The sequence below is a fragment of the Mytilus edulis genome, chromosome 7 (genome assembly GCF_963676685.1).
Source record: "Mytilus edulis chromosome 7, xbMytEdul2.2, whole genome shotgun sequence".
Classification (NCBI taxonomy): Eukaryota; Metazoa; Mollusca; class Bivalvia; order Mytilida; family Mytilidae; genus Mytilus; species Mytilus edulis.
The window spans coordinates 57,198,708-57,220,863 of NC_092350.1; the positions used below are offsets into that span (position 1 = coordinate 57,198,708).

The 22,156-nt window shown below is 31.0% G+C and overlaps 1 long non-coding RNA gene across 1 annotated transcript; it reads right to left on the reverse strand.

The window, feature by feature from the left end:
- Positions 1–5,114: 5,114 nt before the first annotated feature.
- Positions 5,115–9,693, reverse strand: LOC139481852 (uncharacterized). Its single transcript, XR_011654714.1, has 4 exons — positions 9,517–9,693; positions 7,401–7,476; positions 6,646–6,700; positions 5,115–5,279 (listed from the first exon to the last, which is right to left on the reverse strand). It is a non-coding gene; the product is annotated as an uncharacterized lncRNA (long non-coding RNA).
- Positions 9,694–22,156: the final 12,463 nt, after the last annotated feature.

Here is a 22,156-nt window from a genome sequence, read left to right on the forward strand (position 1 = left end):
CCCGGACAGTTGTAATGGCCCTCGGCGTTGCCTCAGGGCCATTACAACCATTCTTTGCCATTATTAATACCTCGGGCATGTTACAGGGCCAATATGAAAAAGTCCATACATTAATACTATAATATAGACTGCCCACAGGACAGTGGTATTGACTAAGATAGTGATAATGACTGAGCCGAAGTTCAAGAACTATTATGTTTATTTCATTGAGAAACCATGTTTTGGAAATTCTCATTAATTCAAAATGCCTAAAGCGAACTCTAGTAGTTGTACGATTTCTATGGCAAAGAGTGACGACCAGTCGTACTAGTACTGCAATTCATTTTAGTGCAATTTTTCAGTATATCAATACGTAATCAAGTTCTCTTTAATTTTATAATTAACAAAAACATATAATAAACAATTCAACAACTTAAATATAATATCAAAAATAGGAACATGTTTTACAAAAGGTACATCTATATAAAGAGAGAAACCACGCCCCATCGGTCATTAACAGAGAAACCACGCCCCAACGGTATTTATAAGACGGAAACCACGCCCCAACGGTCATTATCAGACAGAAACGACGCCCCAATGGTCATTATCAGACGGAAACCACGCCCCAACGGTCATTATCAGACGGAAACCACGCCCCACAGGTCATTATCATGTAAAAGTTCGTAAACGACCGGTTTTTGGTCCGTTTTGTTCTGTTAATGACCGATGGAATTTATTACTGAAGAATAATGAATGTCATGTGACCCCTTTTTATCCAATAAGAGAATCTTATTCTAAACCGATATGAAAAAATATTATTTATCGTATCGCACTCTATAATAATATGTATATGAGTATGCTTTTAGTTTTGTTGTAAAACGCTCAGCTTGAAGTTACCGACAAAGTGAACAACTGTCCAAATTAAAATGGACATTTACTATAGCATATATATGACAACTAATTAACAGGTAAAATATAAGTAGGAAAGTTTGACTTTTGGTATATGAAACGGTACCTTTAGCTACAGTTGGCACTAACTTACTTCGCTCACTTATATTTTATCTCAAACTAACTCAACAAATTTGCTTTCAATATATAACGAAACATTACTAAACACTTACTTTTTATCAACTTACAGCTTACGTACAACTTATATGGTCCGAATCCTAAAATGTAATTGGTGTAAGCAGCTGTTATAGGAACGTGTTGTTGTTTACATTAAACAAATAGTACAATCAAATTACGTGTAAGTTTTGTATCCTGTTGTGCCCATATACGACCATTTTCAGATAAACACAATTTATAACCATATTTTCTTTTACCTTTTTTTTTTTGGTTTCCTACATACACGTATCAAAATAAAAGCTATCACAGAACATCATGATTGTCATTTAGTCATTTAGTGTCAATTTTATTAAAATCCGTACATGCATAATACTTATTTCTGTTTTTAATTGAGTTTGGAAATTTAAGATAAATAACATCTGTTCACATGCTATGTTTTCAACGTGTTTGCATATACAGTAGAATTTAGACAGTTTGTAGGATTATACTTAAAATGATAAAAAATGTGTTTACATCAATGAACATAATCTATAAAATGCATGTACTTAAAAAAGACTAAAATTTTGGCAAGTCAAAGTTTACTCTTGACAGGTATACAGATGGGTGCAGTCTAAACCTGTACAGCAAGTTAACTTGATAACCAGTCATTTGGACTGGTCAAAGTTAACCTGTGACCGGATTTAGGACTACTCTGACCAGGCCTAGGACCAAAATCTAGTTAACTTGAACAGCGGACCTGGTCCTAGAACTGTTTTTATGTCTGCCAATAAGTTAACTTCGAAACAGTTCCGCTATTCATACAAGTTAACTTTAAACCATTCCTGCCGTAAAGTTAACATAAGTTAACTTCGAAACCAGTCCTGTCACAAAGTTAACATAAGTTAACTTTTGCTTTGACATATCCGATCGAAATCAGACCTGTTCCCAAGTTAACTTTTGACTGGTCTGCTCAACACTAAGTTAACTTGAACCCAGGGCCGCTCTACATCGATTAAAAAAAAAATCTTTGTTTAGCGGTATAAACATCGAAAATAAAGTAAAATTAATACTTCCGTTATATCAAGAGGATTTAATACAAATATTTGAAAATAAAGTACGCATGAAACGCTGCTTGTAACACAAATTTATCTGTGACCTGCCAATATATCAATCAAAAAACGATCTTGGTCACAATGATAACAGGCACTGAACATATATTCCAATACCTATCAAATTCAACCATATTTGCACTTTATTTATATGTATATCTATGACAGTACGTATTATCGATGTTAGTTAAACGTGCTTGTGAGTTATATGTCCTTGATCTATGTAGCCACTTTCAGCAATATTTTAATTTCAGGATAGAATTTATTATACTAAATGAAAGCATCATTTTAACATATGACTACAAATTTTTGTTCGCATGAATTAAGGGTACCAGCATGTCCTCTGTTTATTCAAAATATTGACACGTAACAAAATTTCAGTAGTGTTGAAACCTCATGCTGACTTGTACAACAAAATTATTTGACCACATTGACCAAAACTGACCATATGTGCACTTTAATTTGTAAATCTATATCCCTCATAGTAAATCAGCCATATTCCCTATGTGACGATTCAATGTATAATACAATGGACAGCAATATTGCAATACAATAACAAAAACTTTTTATTCGCATTAATCAGGGTGCCAGCATGTACTTCTTATTTCCAAATTTTGATACGTAACACAATTTCAGTAGTTTTGATACCTCATGCTGACTTGTGCAACACAATTATTTGATATAGCGTTGATCAAAACTGACCATATGTGCACTATTATTTGTAAATCTATATACCTGCAGAGTAAATCAGCCATATTTTTTTTATGTCAGGATTCAATGTATAATACAATGGACAGCAATATTGCAATACAATAACAACACATTTTGTTCGCATAAATTAAGGGTGCCAGCATGACCTCTTTTATTCAAAATATTGATACGTAACAAAATTTCAGTAGTTTTGATATCACATGCTGACTTGTACAACAAAAATATTTGACCGCGTCCACCAAAACTGATCACATGTGTACTTTAATTTGTATAGTTTGCATAAATTTGGGTACACGTGCCAGTATATCACCCTTTTATTCAAAATATTAATACGTAACTTGCGCCTTTATTGATTTTCCTTGCTCTTCTGTTCATATTTTAGTAGGACAGCAAATGTATAAGCAGTAACATTGGAAAACAATTAGTGCAATTTTTTTCTGCATTAATTTAGAGTGTCAGCATTTCATCTCGGTATTTATAATATTAAACAGTCACTAGATATAGAAGTTCATGATGGTGTGTAAAACAAAACTTTGAGGCCGCATTATCCAAGTACCATTAGTTATCAAAAGTACCAGGATTATAATTTTATACGCCAGACGCGCGTTTCGTTCACACAAGACTCATCAGTGACGCTCATATCAAAATAGTTAAAAAGCCAAATAAATACAAAGTTGAAGAGCATTGAGAACCCAAAATTCCAAAAGGTTGTGCCAAATACGGCTAAGGTAATCTACTCCTGGGGTAAGAAAATCCTTAGTTTTTCGAAAAATTCAAAGTTTTGTAAACAGAAAATTTATAAAAATTACCATATAATTGATATTCATGCCAACACAGAAGTTCTGACTACTGGGCTGGTGATAACCTCGGGGAGGAAACGTCTGACATGTCTGAATTAATTTATACTTTTTAATAAAAAAAAAAAGTTTATAAGCTTCTCTTCTTGGAATAGTATGTTAATCATTTATGTCGGTTGATTGATTTTGTTTGCAGTTAAAGGTCAAGTGGCAACTATTTCTTTCAAGGGCACATACACATTGAGTATAGTTTTGGGACGTCCCATACATCAATTTATCGGCAAAGACAAATCTCTCGACAAATCTCCCGAGTTTTACCACAGCGTATGTATCCGGACACTATACAATGTTCGTTAGAATATTCTGCGGACAATAGAATAGCAATTCCAATGCAAACAAGTTGAATAACAATAAAATATCCACGCATGTATAAATGCATAAAGTAAAATTTAGGAAGAACGTAGCAACGTCGACAATGATGTTGATATTCTATGATTATAAGAATATTCTTCCTATGCGTTGGATAACCTTTGTATCCTCTCTCTAATAAAAAAAAAACCTTTTATTTCCTTTAAATTATAAAAGCTCTATGTGATTGTATAGCCATTGTTTTATGTATTTAAGAATATATAAAATAAAGAAAACGAAATGTTGTTGTATGATGTATAATATCTAGTAGTCTAGCGAGTAACAAAATTTCGTTCTGGGGAAAAACAATTCGAATGTTGTTGACATATTTAAATCAAAGCTCAAGTCTGATATGAAAACTCTTAAACACGATAATATGTCATAAGCAGATCTGTCATAAGGTCTGGTCAATAGCAAACCTGTCCCCAGGACTGGTAAACCGCAAAATGGTCCACAGGTCTGGTCTGGGACACAGAGTCTTTGGTTTGATCCTGTCGAAGTACAAACAAATGATCCTCCGTAAGAATAACACGCTAGAACTCGACCCCTAGACCACATGGGCGTTATAATTTATTTGTGAATCACGCTATTGAGTTAGTTCCTTTTGAGGCAGTTTAGATCTGCAAGAGCTTGAAACAAATAGTATTTGAAATTTTTAAGGAATGACTGTAATGTTTTTTTTCTGTCTATGATGAAATAACATAAAAATGTGGTGCACACTGAATAACCCACGTTGCGTGTTTTTTAAAAGACTGCACCACATTTTTTATGTCATTTCGAATAGACATATAAAATATTGCAGTTATTTCTTATAATTAAATTCTTAAATTTCATTTTAAACTGGAGTAAAGCATAAAAACGTTGATGAAGTCACGGTCACATGACTAAATCATGTCTACGGGCTGATAAAAAAACGACTTCAGCCAACGAGAAGACGCTTTAGACATGTTACATCCAAACAAAAATATTGTGTAATGTCTTTGTTCTCCTCTGTTCCTTTGAATTAACAGCGATTTATCAGCTTAAAGTATATTTTCAAACAATTAAGTATCAAATAAGATGTTAATTTTAGTTAATTTGTTTTTTTAATTTTTGAAATTCAAAGGTAACAAAACATGTTCAGATTGTCGCAGCAGTGGTAGGAACTGGTAGCGTTGGTAAAATTGGCGTTGGTAAAGATGGCATTGGAGGAATGTGCGTTGGGAAAAATGGTACACCTCTTTTTGTAAGGCTTAAAAAAGAAAGATATAATAATGTATACAGTATAATTGATCTTTTGATAAACTAGTAATAACATCACAGGTTTACGTTCATGGTGTATATTAAGGCATTAGAGAGTTTACAAATAAACTGATTGGCAATGGACAATCACATAATGTCCAGAGTTGTTGGTTTTTTTCTTTTTAAAACAAAATCATATAATTTTACATACAAAAAGTCCCCTTTATGCATCCTTGTTTAAAGGTTTTGACATATTTCATTCGAAATATGTTCGTGATAATTTAATAACATATGGTATGATTTTAATTTGGTTCATATTGTTATATTTGTAAACAGTAGCTGTACAAATTTTACGTTTAAATAAGACGTATTTGCTATTTCACGACATGGTACATACACATGTATACAAAAATTGAACGATATCTTGCATCTGAACGAACAAAGAAAGAATAAAAAAACATTAAGTAAAATAGTGGAATTTGTTTCGAGACATTAAACACTCCATGATTCACGTGACCATCAGCTTTGTTAGTGTTTATATTTTTTTAATTGATCAGTCTTAATTTTTGTACGTTTTTGTTGAATGCATAAATTAAATCAATGCTTTTAAATTACTTCGGCTAATATATACAAGGTACTTGTAAGTGCTGGTTTATGATATTATGGTACTTTTTGTATGCTGAATGAATTCGTTCAGTTTGTTAGATTAAGTAAAATTTTATTTGAAAACCATTAATTAGACCAAATCCTGTCATCGACAGTAACATAGCCTTCTGTAACTTATCTACGATTTTCAAACAACAGCCCTTGGATGGTGTAAACTTCCCAAAAAACCGCGTATGGTGTAATGGTGTCTGGCATATGGTGCAATGGTGTAAGGTGTATGGTGCTATGGTGTATGGTGTAAGGGGAATGATGTATGATAAATGGTGTGATTGTGTAACGTGCGATCGGGAATGGTGTGAATGATGGTGTACGACGTTTCATTGGTTGAAAACGAAGTTCTTTTTATTTTATTTTTTCGAATTGTAAACATTACCAATAATGATTTTAATATTTGAAATTTATTTGCATTATGGGTAATTTCGGATCGTGTAGATGGAATGGGGAATGATGTATGTTGTAATGTGTAAGGTGTATGGTGCAAAGGTGTAACGTGTATGGTATAATGGTACAAGGTGTATGGTGTAATGGTGTATGGTGTAATGGTGTAATGGTGTATGGTGTTATTGGGAAGTTTACACCATTCAAGGACTGTAAATATGCTAATGTTCTACCTTTTGTCCCACATATATCTTTTTTTCTTGTAAAGTTATTTTTCATTTTGCGCTAAAACAATAAAATAACATGATGCTTTTGTTTTAAATTTTACTCACATTCGAATAAATCCAGTTTCCCTCTGTACACTTTCAGCTACCTTGTTCGCTGAAACTAACAAAAAAAAAAAAAGTTTCTCTGTTTATTATACATGTATTGAAAATGTCTGACGTTTACCTATAACAAAAAGACGCATTATAAAAGTGGTACAAACATAAAAACATTTACATACACCTTACACAGTCATAATGGAATTTAACCAAATGGATGTACTATTCCAATTTCCGCGTAACAAACAAAAATTAATGCCCAATAGTTATTTGTAATAAATCAAGGTATGTCTATGTCTTTATTTATATACATTATTATTGTATATGAATCGCTTGCATAATGCAAACTTAGACAACGTACATAGTTTAATGGTGTATAAGGTAAGGTACTTTATAACATGTAGTATATGAAGAACTGATTTTTTTATTTTAAACATTAATTTAAAGTATTGTGATACAAACTCGCTTTTTAAAATATATATATATGGGTCTTTTCGAATGGTTTAGATATAATTTGTAGGTGTACATGTATGGTGCAAAGGTGTAAGGTGTATGGTGTAATGACACAGGGTATATGGTTTAATGTTGTATTGTGAATGGTGTAATGGTGTATGGTGAATAATGTAATGGTGAATGGTGTAATAGTGTATGATGTTAGTGGGAAGTTTACATTATACTTTTTTGTGTCTTCCTCAATCAAAACAATTAAAATCACTTTAGCAAACAAAAATAATGCATATAAAAATGGTGATGTGATATTGTACCTTCGACGGAAACAAACAGCAGGCAGGTGATTAAACAAACAGAAAACTTCATCTTTATTTTCTTCTCTGCTACAGACTACAATACACGTACTAATTTTTAAAATAATTTATTTTGTGTTTTGGACTCATTGTTAGGAACACAAAGATGTATTGAGATTTATATAAAGCCGGTATTTATACAAACGATTGCGAACCCTGACTTACCGTATACCTTTTGCAAATGCTCCTCTTGCTCACACTTTGTTGGCAATATAATGAAAATATATGAAACTGTCACACTAGTGAGATAAGGCTAGCTATAAAACAAGGTCGTATCTACCATTTTCTACATCTTGTTAAGTTCAATTTTCTAATAAAGCTAAACTAAAACATGTTTGCATCAATACATAAAAAAGCAAATATACAGAAGGTGTGATATTCCATTTTGATTAAGGAATAGTGATGCTAACACACAAATAATGTTAAACATTTCTACCAACTACCAATATTATATCTAAAGATTCCTGCAATAGCAAGTACATTTACAGGAAAATGTGGCGTTTTTTCTTTTGCAAAACTTCATTAGATACCAAATCAAATATATCATCTGACTCATTTACTACAAAAGTCTACAAGTCTTGATTTGCATGAGCTTTTACTCAACCTCCTCCAAAAGTGTGACTTATGTCTAAATGTTTCTTAACAAATTCTCATTTATATTAGATTTGTATGAAATTTACTCGACATATTCTCGACATTTTGAATATGGTCTTAAAATTTCTTGACATCTGAATACTGTCTTGAAATTTTATTGACACATTCTCGACATTCTTATTTTTTCATGGAATGGCTTGACATATTCTGAACATTTTGAATTGTGTCTTAATTTTACTTGACAATTCTGAGTTTTACAAATCATGACCAACATTCATGATATAATTTTAATCTTTATTTCTATATTTCTATATACATGATATAATATACTGTAAAAAAATAAAATAATTGAAAATTTGGTTATATAAATACTTTTACAAATACAAATATGGCTATGGAATCTAATGTATTTATAGTAAAATGTGGGTATGTTGATATACATGATTATTGTATATAACAATTAAAATATGGGTTTTTAAATAATTACAAGTTTTGATTCCTAATTCTTATTAATAATTATTAAATGATTAAAACCAATTTTACTGTAGACATGTTTGATGCTTTATTCATAATACTCAATATTAATATATTGACACCAATATTATCGTACCAAAATGTCATTGCTTTTGTGGTCAGATATAGCAATGTTATAAAGGGTAGATTTTCAGCGAATTGGGAAACGTATCATAGCGATAATAGCAATGGATGCTTCGAAGTCGAAACTAAATCAAATAATTTCTATAGAAAAATTGGTATAACTCATAATAGAGCTCACCATTTCAATAAAAGCAGTACACAGAAGAACAACACACATTTATTTATAAATCATCAATTGCAGACAAAATGACAACACCAAATGTTCTATGCAGAAGACTACAGCTTAACAGATAATTGTGTTCTTGTAGACAAATGATAGGTGTGTTTGCATCTGGAACCACTTGCAACATATGCTCTATTAAAATCGTAGGAAAACGTAATCGGTATTGTATAAATAAATGATAGGGTCAATGTAAATATTTTGTTTAAATTAAATGAAATTAAACGAGCCAAATTTATTTTAGTGAAGGTGTTGGGTACCACCTTAATACTAAGAAATATTTTTTCCTTGCTTTGTTGTTATTGTACCTTTGTCCAGATCATCTACAGCAGTAAGGGAAACACCTTATTTAAAAAATCGACGAGTTAAAGATCATTACAATAGATCACATGTCAACATTATATTCCAGGGTAGGGCTCAAATAATTTCAAAGAATGACGACCTTTACTTTTAATATCCCTCTCGGATAATCAATCTTCATAATGTCGCTATTAAAATGGAACCATGCATATCTTATACTCTAACTATATATATTTTATTTCAACAAGTGTCAATTTTTCTATTCCCTTAGAACGTAGACGTAAACATTATGAATATTAAAAAAACTGAAACATACACATTTTCTAAAAAATAAATACTTAAGTCAAACATTGAAGTTAAACTTACTAGTAAGATTGTTCAGACGTAGTTTAAATATCCAAATCCGGACCTTCGAGTCTGCTCAACAAGAAAACAAACACCACCAGATTTCAATGATATAGATTAAAATAGAAAAAAGGAATTTACACAACCTAAAAACGTTACAATACTTTAAGAATTAAACTAAGTTGGAATCGTTCTTAAGATAATTTTGTTGTTTTCTACCTTTTATATACAATTTAATTAAAAAAAACAGATTCACGTAATTTATTAGATGTGCTTAATACACAAGTCACACCTCTTGTGACTAATGAACATTCATATTTTCCTATTTTCGTGCAACTTTGATAAACAAATAATTTGTATAACTACATGTATCATTTGCATGTTTAGTTATAAATGATAGCTCAATTTACAGAAACGAAAGATAAACTGCAGCTGTTATATGTGTGCCGTCAAACTGCATTGACCGTAAATTCATTTGTGATATAAAATCATTGACTGTATCTCGCATTGTTTATAATGTTGACGATGTGTGGAGTTTTATTTATGATGTCAATAAAACAATAATATAGTTTCGCGAAATTGTTACGTCGTCCGCTGCGATTTTACAAAATTGTGTTTTTATCCTAAATATTTCATTTTGGAATAGTTATAGGAGTCGTTGTATATAAAGAATAACCATAGATTGTCTCGATATATACATTCTGTTTGTACTCGGCTCAAAAGAGAATAGAAATGCTAGGCATACCATCGTTTTCTACCTGTTTCTAAGTCATGTAAAACATATATGATATTTCGAGACAATGCATAGCTATAACATATGTGTGAAGTGAAAACATGCAAAGTAGAAAATATGCAGTCACGTATTTATCTCAATAAAATTCTTTGTCAATATGGTAGAGTGTCCTATCAACTTAAAATATTTCGAATACGATATGATTGTTAAATGCATGTAAATAAAATAAACATATGCCTTTGATTTATACTTAACGTTGCTATAGACATTTCACTTTTTTTTTCTCTGGATACATTATAATATAATCCAATAAATAAATGGTATATGCTACAGTAAGGATCGGTTTAAAACTCTATTTCAAGCGATCTAAACATAAGTTAAACCATCAAACCTGATTGTTAATAAAACAGTCTAATAAATGTCTCGGTTGTATCTGTCAGTATCTGCTGTTAGGTAGATATGTTAGAATCGGTTCTTGACATATATGCTCTAACAAAGAACGCATTTAAACAAACGATAATGACAGTTAAAATTCATCAAAAACGAATAATATAAAATTACTCATTTAGTGATATGTTACAGTATAGTTTGGTGACTTCTAACAACAGATTTTGTTTAGAAAAGATACTATTGACGTAGTATATTCCTCATAAGGCGCTAGATCTAATTATAATTTTAAACTCTCATTCCATTAACTTCGTAATATCTCGTTAAAGACTGATAAAATAAAATAATATGACAAATGTTAGATGTAGCCAAATACCTATACATTTCACTGTAAAAATGAATCAGTTTATCCCATAAAGATAAACAAAACTAAAAATTGTGACAAACCGATATTGCAATTGTAAAACCATATGATGACAAAAAAGAAAAAATAGAGACTATGCAAACCCAATCCAAACCTAAGAAGTTCCAAAACGGCTAGAATATTCGGCTACTTTGATCACAACTGTTGTGTTGCTTATGATGTATAACATAATTATATACATATATTTCCTATTGAGTGAAATTAAATATCGTTTGATATCAAATTGAGTAATTGCTGGTACATGCCGTTATTAAGTTAATCATTAATATCTAAATTAAATAACAATCACGAGACTTGACATCAATCGATTTCCAATTGTCGTGATAAATTAGATCTAGCTCATATACATGTATGTGTTAAATGCAAATTGTCGATCAAGTCTTTTGCACATACCAGTATAACTTGATATATTCCGGTGTCAAACGTCAACATCTGACATACTCATTTTTTTTGTTAACTCTTCAGAATAAAATAGTTTTAACTAAAGAAAAAAGGTAGATGAACAGTAGAATCGTTTTGTATATTTAATTTTTACGTTATAATGGTCGAAATATACACAGTCTTTATCATAACTTTGAAACTCAACAATGACATAATTACGAGACAATAGAAATCTTGTAAGATCTTGCAAAGTGATACGATAACAAAGATTCTTCATGCAAAAAAAAAAAAAAGCTAACTTACGGTATGAAAGTTTTTTGACGAAATATATTTCTGTTGTTTTTCACCTATTATATAAAATTTTGACACATTTTGTACTGTAATTAATTAGAGAATTTGGTTTGTGGGTTGTACGTCCCTTCATGGAAACTGGCTTTATACATGACCCAAAATATTATTTTACTGCTAACTTTCATCATTCCTTCTGCCCGTGGTGTGTGTGCTACTTAGTTAAATCATTTTTACAGTTACAGATGCATTTTAATATTAAGATATTTTTAAATAATAGCGATATAGCATAATACACACATGTTTGAAGATAAACATCTGTCGATATATTACACAGTAAAAACCAGTATTCGAGCATATATAGATTTGAAAAATCGAATATCGTAAATTTATCTGACAAACACAATTCAACACCGTATAATTGAATATATGGTACATCAATATATTAACGTTTAGATGGTTTAAGGGTATTGCCTTTCAAGTTCATTATAATCAGTCGTTACTTATACATAACATTTTTAAATGTTTTGTTTTTATTTGATGAAGGATTCACATAGGCAGTTTTACTCGTCAATGCCGTAAACGTACTACGTAGACATTAATAATATAAAAGACAATGGAAAAGGGGTCTTCGTGTGTAAGAAATGCAAAAATATTTTATAATCATTTCAGAAAAAAATTCCTGCATATTTACTAGTGGATTATCGAATTAATCCAATCACGATAGTTGACTAATGGTATAACAAAGTCCGCGCTGAAAATTGATCCATCGGAATTGGATAAAAATGATACTTTCCTGCATCCCATGTTAGAATCGATATGACTGCTATATTTCAAAATCAACGACTTTCCCTTTGAAGTACAATTAAAACAAACCTTGGGAATTTCATAGACATTTAATATCATTGATATAAAAATAGCCTAATAAACATATAGTAAGTGAATGTGTATTGTTTTATATCGTATTGAAAATCTCTCTTTTTTTTCGTTCTTGTCCATGTCATTGTCAGTTTAATATTGACTAACGAGAGTTTTTTTTTTTTATATATATATAAATATTTTTTTCTTTCAATTAAGTCTAAAGAAAAGAAATATTCTCATCACCGGTATAGGAAAACTGTGCTGTATATATATATGATGCGACATGTAATTGTAAGTTGTAAAGTGACCTGTCAGATGAGGACAAATAACTAGGACACTTATAACATGTGTTATTATGAATGACTATTTATATGAAATAAACATGTATGGTATCCTTGATAATAACATTGACTTTGATATCTACTTAAGAAACCAACACAAGGTGTAAAACGTAAAACAATAGACCCTGACGTAGGTCGTATTAATGACAGGGTCAACAATTTATAAGAACTGGATTATTCACATTAATATACCAATATTCCCGTGACAAGGTACAACAAATTTCAAACAGATCAACGAAAGTGTATTTTGATGACGTGATTTAACTCGAGAGTAGATCTATAAACGATATACGACACTGTTCTATTCCTCTAATATCCGGTTTGCTAACGCTCAGGGTTAAATAAGCGAATATAAATGCCCAACCTATGGTTAAATGAAAACAAATCTACGGCTACCAAAATTATTTCTTAAGTAAACATAAAAGGCATGAGACCGCCTGAGTAGTCTTGTCTTCGAGAGTGCGTGGTCGTAGGTACTAAACCCGGCTGAATCAAACCACAGACTTTTGAATTGGTGTCTGTTTCTCCGCTAAGCGTTTGACATTAATATATAAAAGCGAATAGTTGCCTCAAAATTAGATGAAATTGTCTTGAAAAGGTGACATGTTATATAACATGTTATATAACACGTCACAGGAGTGTTACATTGTGAAGATATGGTATGATAGCCAATATTACAACTCTCCACAAGAGACTAAATGACACAGACATTAACAGCATAGGTCCCCGTACGACCTTCAAAAATGAGCAAAACCCATACCGCATAGTCAGCTAAAAAAAAGGGCCCCAAAAAATAAATGTAAAACAAATAGCCCCGAAATACAAATGTAAATAAAAAGGCTCCGAAATACAAATATAAATACAAATTTAAAACAACGCATGGTAAATAGTCATGTTTCATTAGCATGTTATTGTCCTGATTATGCATATCAATTTGACGCTGGACAGTAAGCTGTCACTCATCATCACCATCATCATTGTAAAAGATATTGTTGACAATGACATATTGTTATGTGTAAAATGCAAAATGAATGAACCTAACCTTTAGTAAACTCTGTAAAGTGAGGTAAACCCCCTTTTAAAAACTGTTCACAACAAACTATTTATTTCTTTTAATGAGTGTTTTAACCTTCCAAACGACATTCATCCTGATTTTGTCTGAAATGCAGTTCAATATCATAACGCATGCAACGAAAACTTATGACGTTACTTAGAATGAGAAATAAACAGGTGAAAATAAATTTTAACTTTTATTTTCGAAAATCCATGTTTGTTTCAATCACTACCTCACTTGTAAATCATGCATCCTCGAGGAGCTTTCACGAATGTTGCAAACAATATCAAACTAAAGCAGCATTAGCCATGCACGTATTCAAGTCGTTAGGGTGATCCCGATCAAATATACACTATATACAATTAGTTTTCCACTATATTGAATATTATCATTCACCATGATATACTCTAAAATTGTCTCATAAGGTGTCGAAATTAAAAGTGTTAGAATTTGGTCATACTTTGCTAAAGTGTATTAATAGGTCACCGTGCATTTTCTCGAGCTACAGGTTGTGATACAATGACAACTTCTGTATGGATTATACAGGAAAAGACAACATTATGTGATTAAAAGTAACACTAAATGATAGAATTGTAAAATAAAATAAATGCTCTTCAACTTTGTACTTGTTTGGCTTATAAATATTTTGATATGAGCGTCACTGATGAGTCTTGTGTAGACGAAACGCGCGTCTGGGGTACTAAATTATAATCTAGGTACCTTTGATAACTATTGATAAATCCTTTGAGAATATTAAAAGAAAAGATAGTGTCACCATACGTTTTTTCTGGGTAAAATACAAAATTGCAAAATTCCATGCAGATTCCTTTAGAAAATGCACTATTCCAGATTTATCTCCCATTAAAATGCCAATTTAAAAAAAATCAAAATCAAGTAAAAATAATCTAATTTTAATCTAGTTATAATCATATACATTTGTTCTTTTATTTGAAATTTCACATTAGTTATCTGCATTCCTGCATCAAATTCTGCTAACTTAATTGAAAATCTGGACCTGAGGTTCCCTTTTTGTTTTAAATCCAAGATGTCGAAAGACACCCACACCACCTTAAGCGTTTATAAGTACAAGTCCTTAAAATAGTAGATTATCTAATGATTAATTTTCTAGGAGGAAAAGGGGGGACAAGAAGAGGAGGAGGGGAAGAGGAGAAGAAGAGGAGGAGAAAAATGAAAATAACACTTAATAGATTTTGAATATATTCTAAAAGTCAATATGCTGTTATGTATTTTTTGTTTGTTCTTAATTGACATATTTGTTTGTTTTTGTAGTGATAATGATTATAGAACAATTTTCTCTGTTGTTAATATGTTAACATACTACATGTGTCTGTCTGTCTGTTATGTGCACAAATCGTTGTCCATATAATGGAATTGTATGTGATTGTCATAAAAGAGAGAGGTTTAGCAAGCTATAAATGCTATAAGATCAATTGTAATCCACAGTTTTCTACATACGTAAATTCCTGTACGGAGTCATGAATATACTAATTGTTATTCATTCGTCCATTGTGTTAAGGCTTTTGATTTTAATATTAAAATTGAGAATGGAAATGGGGAATGTGTCAAAGAGACAACAACCCAACCATAGAAAAAAACAACAGCAGAAGGTCACCAACAGGTCTCCAATGTAGCGAGAAATTCCCGCACCCGGAGGCGTCCTTCAGCTGGCCCCTAAACAAATGTATACTAGTTCAGTGATAATGAACGCCATAGCTTATTTGGAATTTTTTTAATTGTACTCGAGGTTAGGTATTTTGTATTTTTTTTATTTGATATAAAACAGAAACAAGTATAAGTTCAACAATACCATATTCATTCAAACTATGGCAACGTATAACACAATGTTTAAATCAAATACAAAAATACCTGCAGGATTTTTTTTGCCATAGATTCATAATGATTGATGGAATTACGCTACATATATTGTTGACTCATTTGTAGAAAAGAGCAAATGTATATCCGATAAGGAAATGCACAACTGTTTAAATTTGTAAAATTTGAATCAAATATTTATAAACGGATTTGTATTAAAGAAACATCATGCACAATTAGTACAACTCACACATAGACATTTAACGTAGATTACATGCCAAAAGAAATATATAATGAAAACATGTGGGTTTTGTTCTTGTTGAAAATAGTTTCGGACTTTTTTTTATATATTAAACGTAAAATATTCATACCATTCGGGTCACAGACCAAAACCGAAGGATCTCTTAATGACGTGTAAATTTCGATAACATTCACCAAATTGAAATAGTATTATTTCCGCCTTTATTCCAATACCACAGGTTTTTTTTTTTGTTCTGGTGGTTATTATGTCCAAACCTTTGTGTGGCTTCCTACTAATTAAGAAAACACAATACATGGTGTTTTAACGTACTTACTTGACCAATTTATTTCTCAGAGTCATTAATAGTGTCTTGACATGTAAAACAAATTGTTTATTGTTAAGATTACAGGTTGTTGACACATATGGAACATAAATAAGAAAGTGTAGTAGTCGACAATAAAATTGTGTCGCGTGTTTTATAAAAAGTAAAAGTCCTTAATATAAATGGAGGTACACCCAACAAGCATCACTCTTAAAGTTCACATACATCTGTATCATTGCAGAAATATTTTAGAAGCAACTACATGTATTTGCATTTAAGAATAGACACATCTTTACCTTGTGCTGAAAGTACCATGTTGTGATATTTGTCTAACAACCTTTTGTATTATTTAATCGGGTCAACGACTATAAACATGACAAAGTTGAAAGTCATTTTTGGGATATCTACGGTCGCTGTTTTTTCAAAACCTAGAAAGTGCACTTTATTTAAAATAAGTATTAACCAATTTTTGTCAACGAATAGATAATTATAATGTTAAATCAATCGGTTTTTATTTTCATTTTTATTTCATTTTAAACTCGTTTTACATCAAATGTTAAAGTTATAAATGGAGGTGTATATATACACACTTAATCCTTCTTGATGGAACGTACGCATTTCTTGTAAGAACAGTTATACCCTTTACAACAGTCGTTGCTTTGTTTACAAGTTCTTGCTGTACATGACGTGCAGTTTCCGTAAACGCAACTGGAATCATCACAGCAGTCACGGGTATTCTTGCATTTTCGTGGGTTACATGACTTGCAATTGCCGTAAATGCAACTAGAATCATTACAGCAGTCCCGAGTAGTTTTGCATTTTCTTGAGTTACAGGATTTGCAGACTCCGTAAATGCAGGTATTGCCAGGACAACACGGACTTTTGTTGCAATTAGCTCCATTGAACCCACATGGTATTACACTTCTTCTTTTAACCAGTCTAAAAAAAAAAAAGTGTGGGAATGTTTAAAAGATGAACGATATATTATCAAAAAATTCCTACTGACAGAGATTATTTACAGTAAAGCTCAATGTAAGAAACAACTATTTTATCAGCATATTTTTAAGTTGATCCATACACATAATGATAAAAAATAAATAATACTTATCTAATGGGAAGTTATTTTTTTACCATCCCTGTTATTCTTACGGTAGTGAAATGTGTGAGAGTGATTTCGTTAAATGTTACATTGTAATTGCATACATGTACATACAAAAAAAATGATGTGGTATGCTTGCCAATGAGACAACTCTCCACAAGAGACCAAAAGGTCAGATATTGACAACTGTAAGTCACCGTATGGCCTTTAACAATAAGCGATGCCTATACCACATAGTCAGTTATACTAGGCTCCGAAATGACAAATTAAAATAATTCAAACGAGAAAACTAAAGGTCTTATTTATTTATAAAAATAATTAACGATAAACAGATATGTAACACATAAACAAACGACAACCACTGAATTACAGGCTCCTGACTTGGGACAGACACGTATAGAATGTGGCGGTGTTAAACATGTTAGCGGAATCCCAACCCTCTCCCTAACCTGGGACAGTGTTGTAACAGTACAACGTAAGAACGAACTATAAACATCAGTTGAAAAAGCTTTTACTCATCAGATGGATACTAATACTTCACAGATTTGACGTTTCCGGGTACTCTTATATTCCAACAAAAAGACACTAAGTACAGGTCTGAAAGTACTCTCAGTTACTGACAACTAGTTTACATCCACTAACAACTAATTAAAAAAATCATGCATCTAAAAATAACTTATCAATCAGTACACATCCAATGGATTTAATGTAAAGACATCATAAACAGTCAGACAAACCACGACCTTGTGCAATGCCAAGATACAGGTATCGACAGATTGTAGATCCATGAATGTGTATATGTATATAACAATAAAATTTAATTTGCTTTTGAATTACTGATAACAAAATCAATACCTATATCAATAAAACCAATGTTTAATGATATTTAAATGTGTTGAATTTATAACCTTTAAGAATAAGTTTTCGGGCACGTTAACAAACCTTTCCGTAAAATTGAGGATGGCAGCATGTAGTGTTTGAATTGAATAAATCAGGAAAGTCAGCATGTAGCACTTGACTTGAAAATATTTGACCAAAATAAATGAACTGTGTTACATAAAATGTAGCCTTTTCTAATCTAAGTAGTGTTAACTTATTTATTCATACAATTCATATGTTATATGCTACACATCATGTCTTTAAACTTATAGACAACGTCAAATGTTTGAATATTTGACTTAATATTTTTCTTCTACGCTATATTTGTTTTCCTTTTGGTTAAATTCAAATAACGTTACGCTTGTGCTAATGAGCCTCTTATATGTTTAAAGAAATACACATGTCTTTAAATATATTGGTGATAACCTGTATTGCACTTGAAATGGTAACCGTTCTACGTATCAGTTGTGTTGACCAGATAAATCAGAGGGCTGTCTTTTGAATTTCGTCATTGTTTTTTTCAAACTAAATAATCAAACTATAGCTATTTACGCATAAGTTTCTCATTTTTTTTTTTGGGAGAAGGTAACTAACGTGAGGGTACCCACCTACCACATTTACGGTTTAATAGCCTGCGATTATTCATCATCCAGACAAAAGCTTCCGTTAGGAGTTTATTTTGTAGATGTATCAGTATTTGCTTGATATTAAAACCCATGTATAATTGGAATCCATATTAAATTATAGCAAAATGGGTTTGATCAACCTTCAAATGAGCAATGTTCCATAAATAGGGGTACCTAAATTCCATCCATGATCAAAAGTCCTATTCTACATATTTGAATATATATATATATATATAATGGATATTTTTGTTTAATCTATAAAAATTTATAACAAGGTTACATTATTCCATTTATATATTGAAAATGTTTCGTCTCAAAGAGAAAATATAAAATGAAAAATTTTTTTTACAGAATGGGTACGATTTGTATAGATTAAATCTACAATTATAACATTCCAGTGTATAAATCGTATATCTGTTAGAATATACATTCCCGTACTTCTCGTTTACAGGAAAAAATAACACTTAACATAAAATCAAGCAATAGGCTTCGTGGATTATAAATCCAACTTACCTGTGAGCCAGTTCATTATCCTCTGCCAGTTCTTCGTTGGCCATGCTTACTAAAAGCATAAAGTAATTTGTATTTATTTTAGTATCGTGTCTAAAATATGTTTTACGACATACACTAATATAACTATAAAGATATAACGATATAATCAGATATTACATATTTTTTGTGGGAAACTATTCTAAATTATTTGAGATGCAAACTATTTGGTTTAAGTTGTTTCATTAGCGTACGCGTACAGTTGGCATCTTTCACTATTTTTAATATTTAAAGTTCGTTCCTTAAAAAGACACATTGCTTTTTTTATATTTCATACAGATGACTACCTGTAGAAGTTGTTTTATTAGTTGAAGTCAATGTTTGGGTTTTGAATATATGAATAACATCATATCTAAAATTACTTGATTAAATCAGTTTTCCAACAACAAAAACAACAAAACAAATCATAGCTAAACATTAACAGTCTTCAACAATGTATAAATATTTAAAAAGACTTTTATCTTATTATTTTAAAATATTCTCATACATTCATCAGGTCTGAAATCTTTATTAAATAGTTATCAAAAGTACCAGGATTATAATTTTATACGCCAGACGCGCGTTTCGTCTACATAAGACTCATCAGTGACGCTCAGATCAAAATAGTTAAAAAGCCAAACAAATACAAAGTTGAAGAGCATTGAGGACCCAAAATTCCTATAAGTTGTGCCAAATACGGCTAAGGTAATCTACTCCTGGGGTAAGAAAATCCTTAGTTTTTCGAAAAATTCAAAGTTTTGTAAACAACAAATTTATAAAAATGACCATATAATTGATATTCACGTCAACACCGAAGTGCTGACCACTGGGCTGGTGATACCCTCGGGGACGAAACGTCCACCAGCAGTGGCATCGACCCAGTGGTGTAAATAGTTATCAAAAGTACCAGGATTATAATTTTATACGCCAGACGCGCGTTTCGTCTACATAAGACTCATCAGTGACGCTCAGATCAAAATAGTTAACAAGCCAAACAAATACAAAGTTGAAGAGCATTGAGGACCCAAAATTCCTAAAAGTTGGGCCAAATACGGCTAAGGTAATCTACTCCTGTGGTAAGAAAATCCTTAGTTAGAATGTTATTATTTCAATTAAAATGAAACAACGTTCATTCACATCAGCAAATCGTGAAATAAATAATAATATCTTTATAAATTGATTACCTCCAACGAACGATATCAACAGACTGGCGAATAAACAGATAGCAATCTTCATTTTTCTTGTATCTCGTCTCTGTAAAACAATACAAAACATATATTTTTCATTATTTTATACATGTTTCTGATCAAAACTCGCTATAAAAATCCGAGGTTTCAATTTTTTCAATGCAGTCCACGAATTTTAAGCAAGCTGTCTAATATTTTTATGTGCGTTCCATTATGTTATTAACCTGGTTTTGTACATTGGTATTTGCATTCAATGCCCGCTGTGAAAATCTGATTTACAGTAACGTCAAATGTAGATAAACTGACAGATATTGATGAGAGAAACTTCAAAAAGAAGAGAAAAAAGTTAGGTTTTTCTTTGTCATTTGATTAATGTCAAATATTGATACATTTGCAGTTTCTCAAATAAGGCATGTAAATTACAAGAAAACGAGAGGACTGTCACGTTTTAAACTTAGTATAGTGGATACTATTATAAAATTACGTTTCAATGTAGCAAATTAGTAGTAAAATTGTTTAAAATGTTCGATACAAATCCTCCATATTCAGAAGTTTGAAAGATTTCTGAAAATGACTAAGTTGCTACTTAACTGAAGCTGATTCTTCATACATTATACAAAGAACATGCATAATAAGTCAATCTACATTTTATTTAATGAATGGCTATCATTTATTTTGAATTTATTGAACCATAAAACTAATTTTTGACTCTTCACATTGAATTCATTATAAATAAATTTCTATCAAAAATACGGCTCAAAGAACTTTTTATATTATTTACCTTGACAATAACAACGTACACACATGTTGGCGTATGAATAAACAACGTCAGAGTGGGCGTGTCACCATAAAAATTGACAACATTGAAAATAAAACTAATAATTTTAACCAATCGGAAGACAGTAAATACACAAAATTTATTTTATATCTGTATGTGTATGTATTAAGTTATTTATCAATCGTTGATCCTTATTTTCTTCGAATCGAGTGTTTCTAGAGCAGTTAAACCTAAGAGCACATAGGAAGAATTACAAATTGTATTTTTAGTTTTACATGATATATGAATCAGATATTTCGATGTGACACGTGCAATAAGTAATACATAATACATGTAATACTTAACAAAAAAATCGTTGAAATTAAAGAAAATGTACACAACTACAGTGGTTTATGTTCGATACTTTATACTGTTAAAAAAACAGATGACAGACAGGGACGTAGCATAATTAACACGACTAAGAATCAGTGCATAGGTAGAAACGTTATATGTCAATTGTTTTCTTATTGCTTTCAACCTAAAAAAAAATCTTCATTCAATTTTTAACTTATAATGACTTAAATTGTACTTACATGAGCAAATATAACTATGAATAGGTTTTAGTCTTCTGACTATATAATTGACTTTTTCAAGCTTTTATACTTGTTTTGACTCTAAAATCATTTAAAATCAGCTGACATATAGTTTTTATAAGTATCC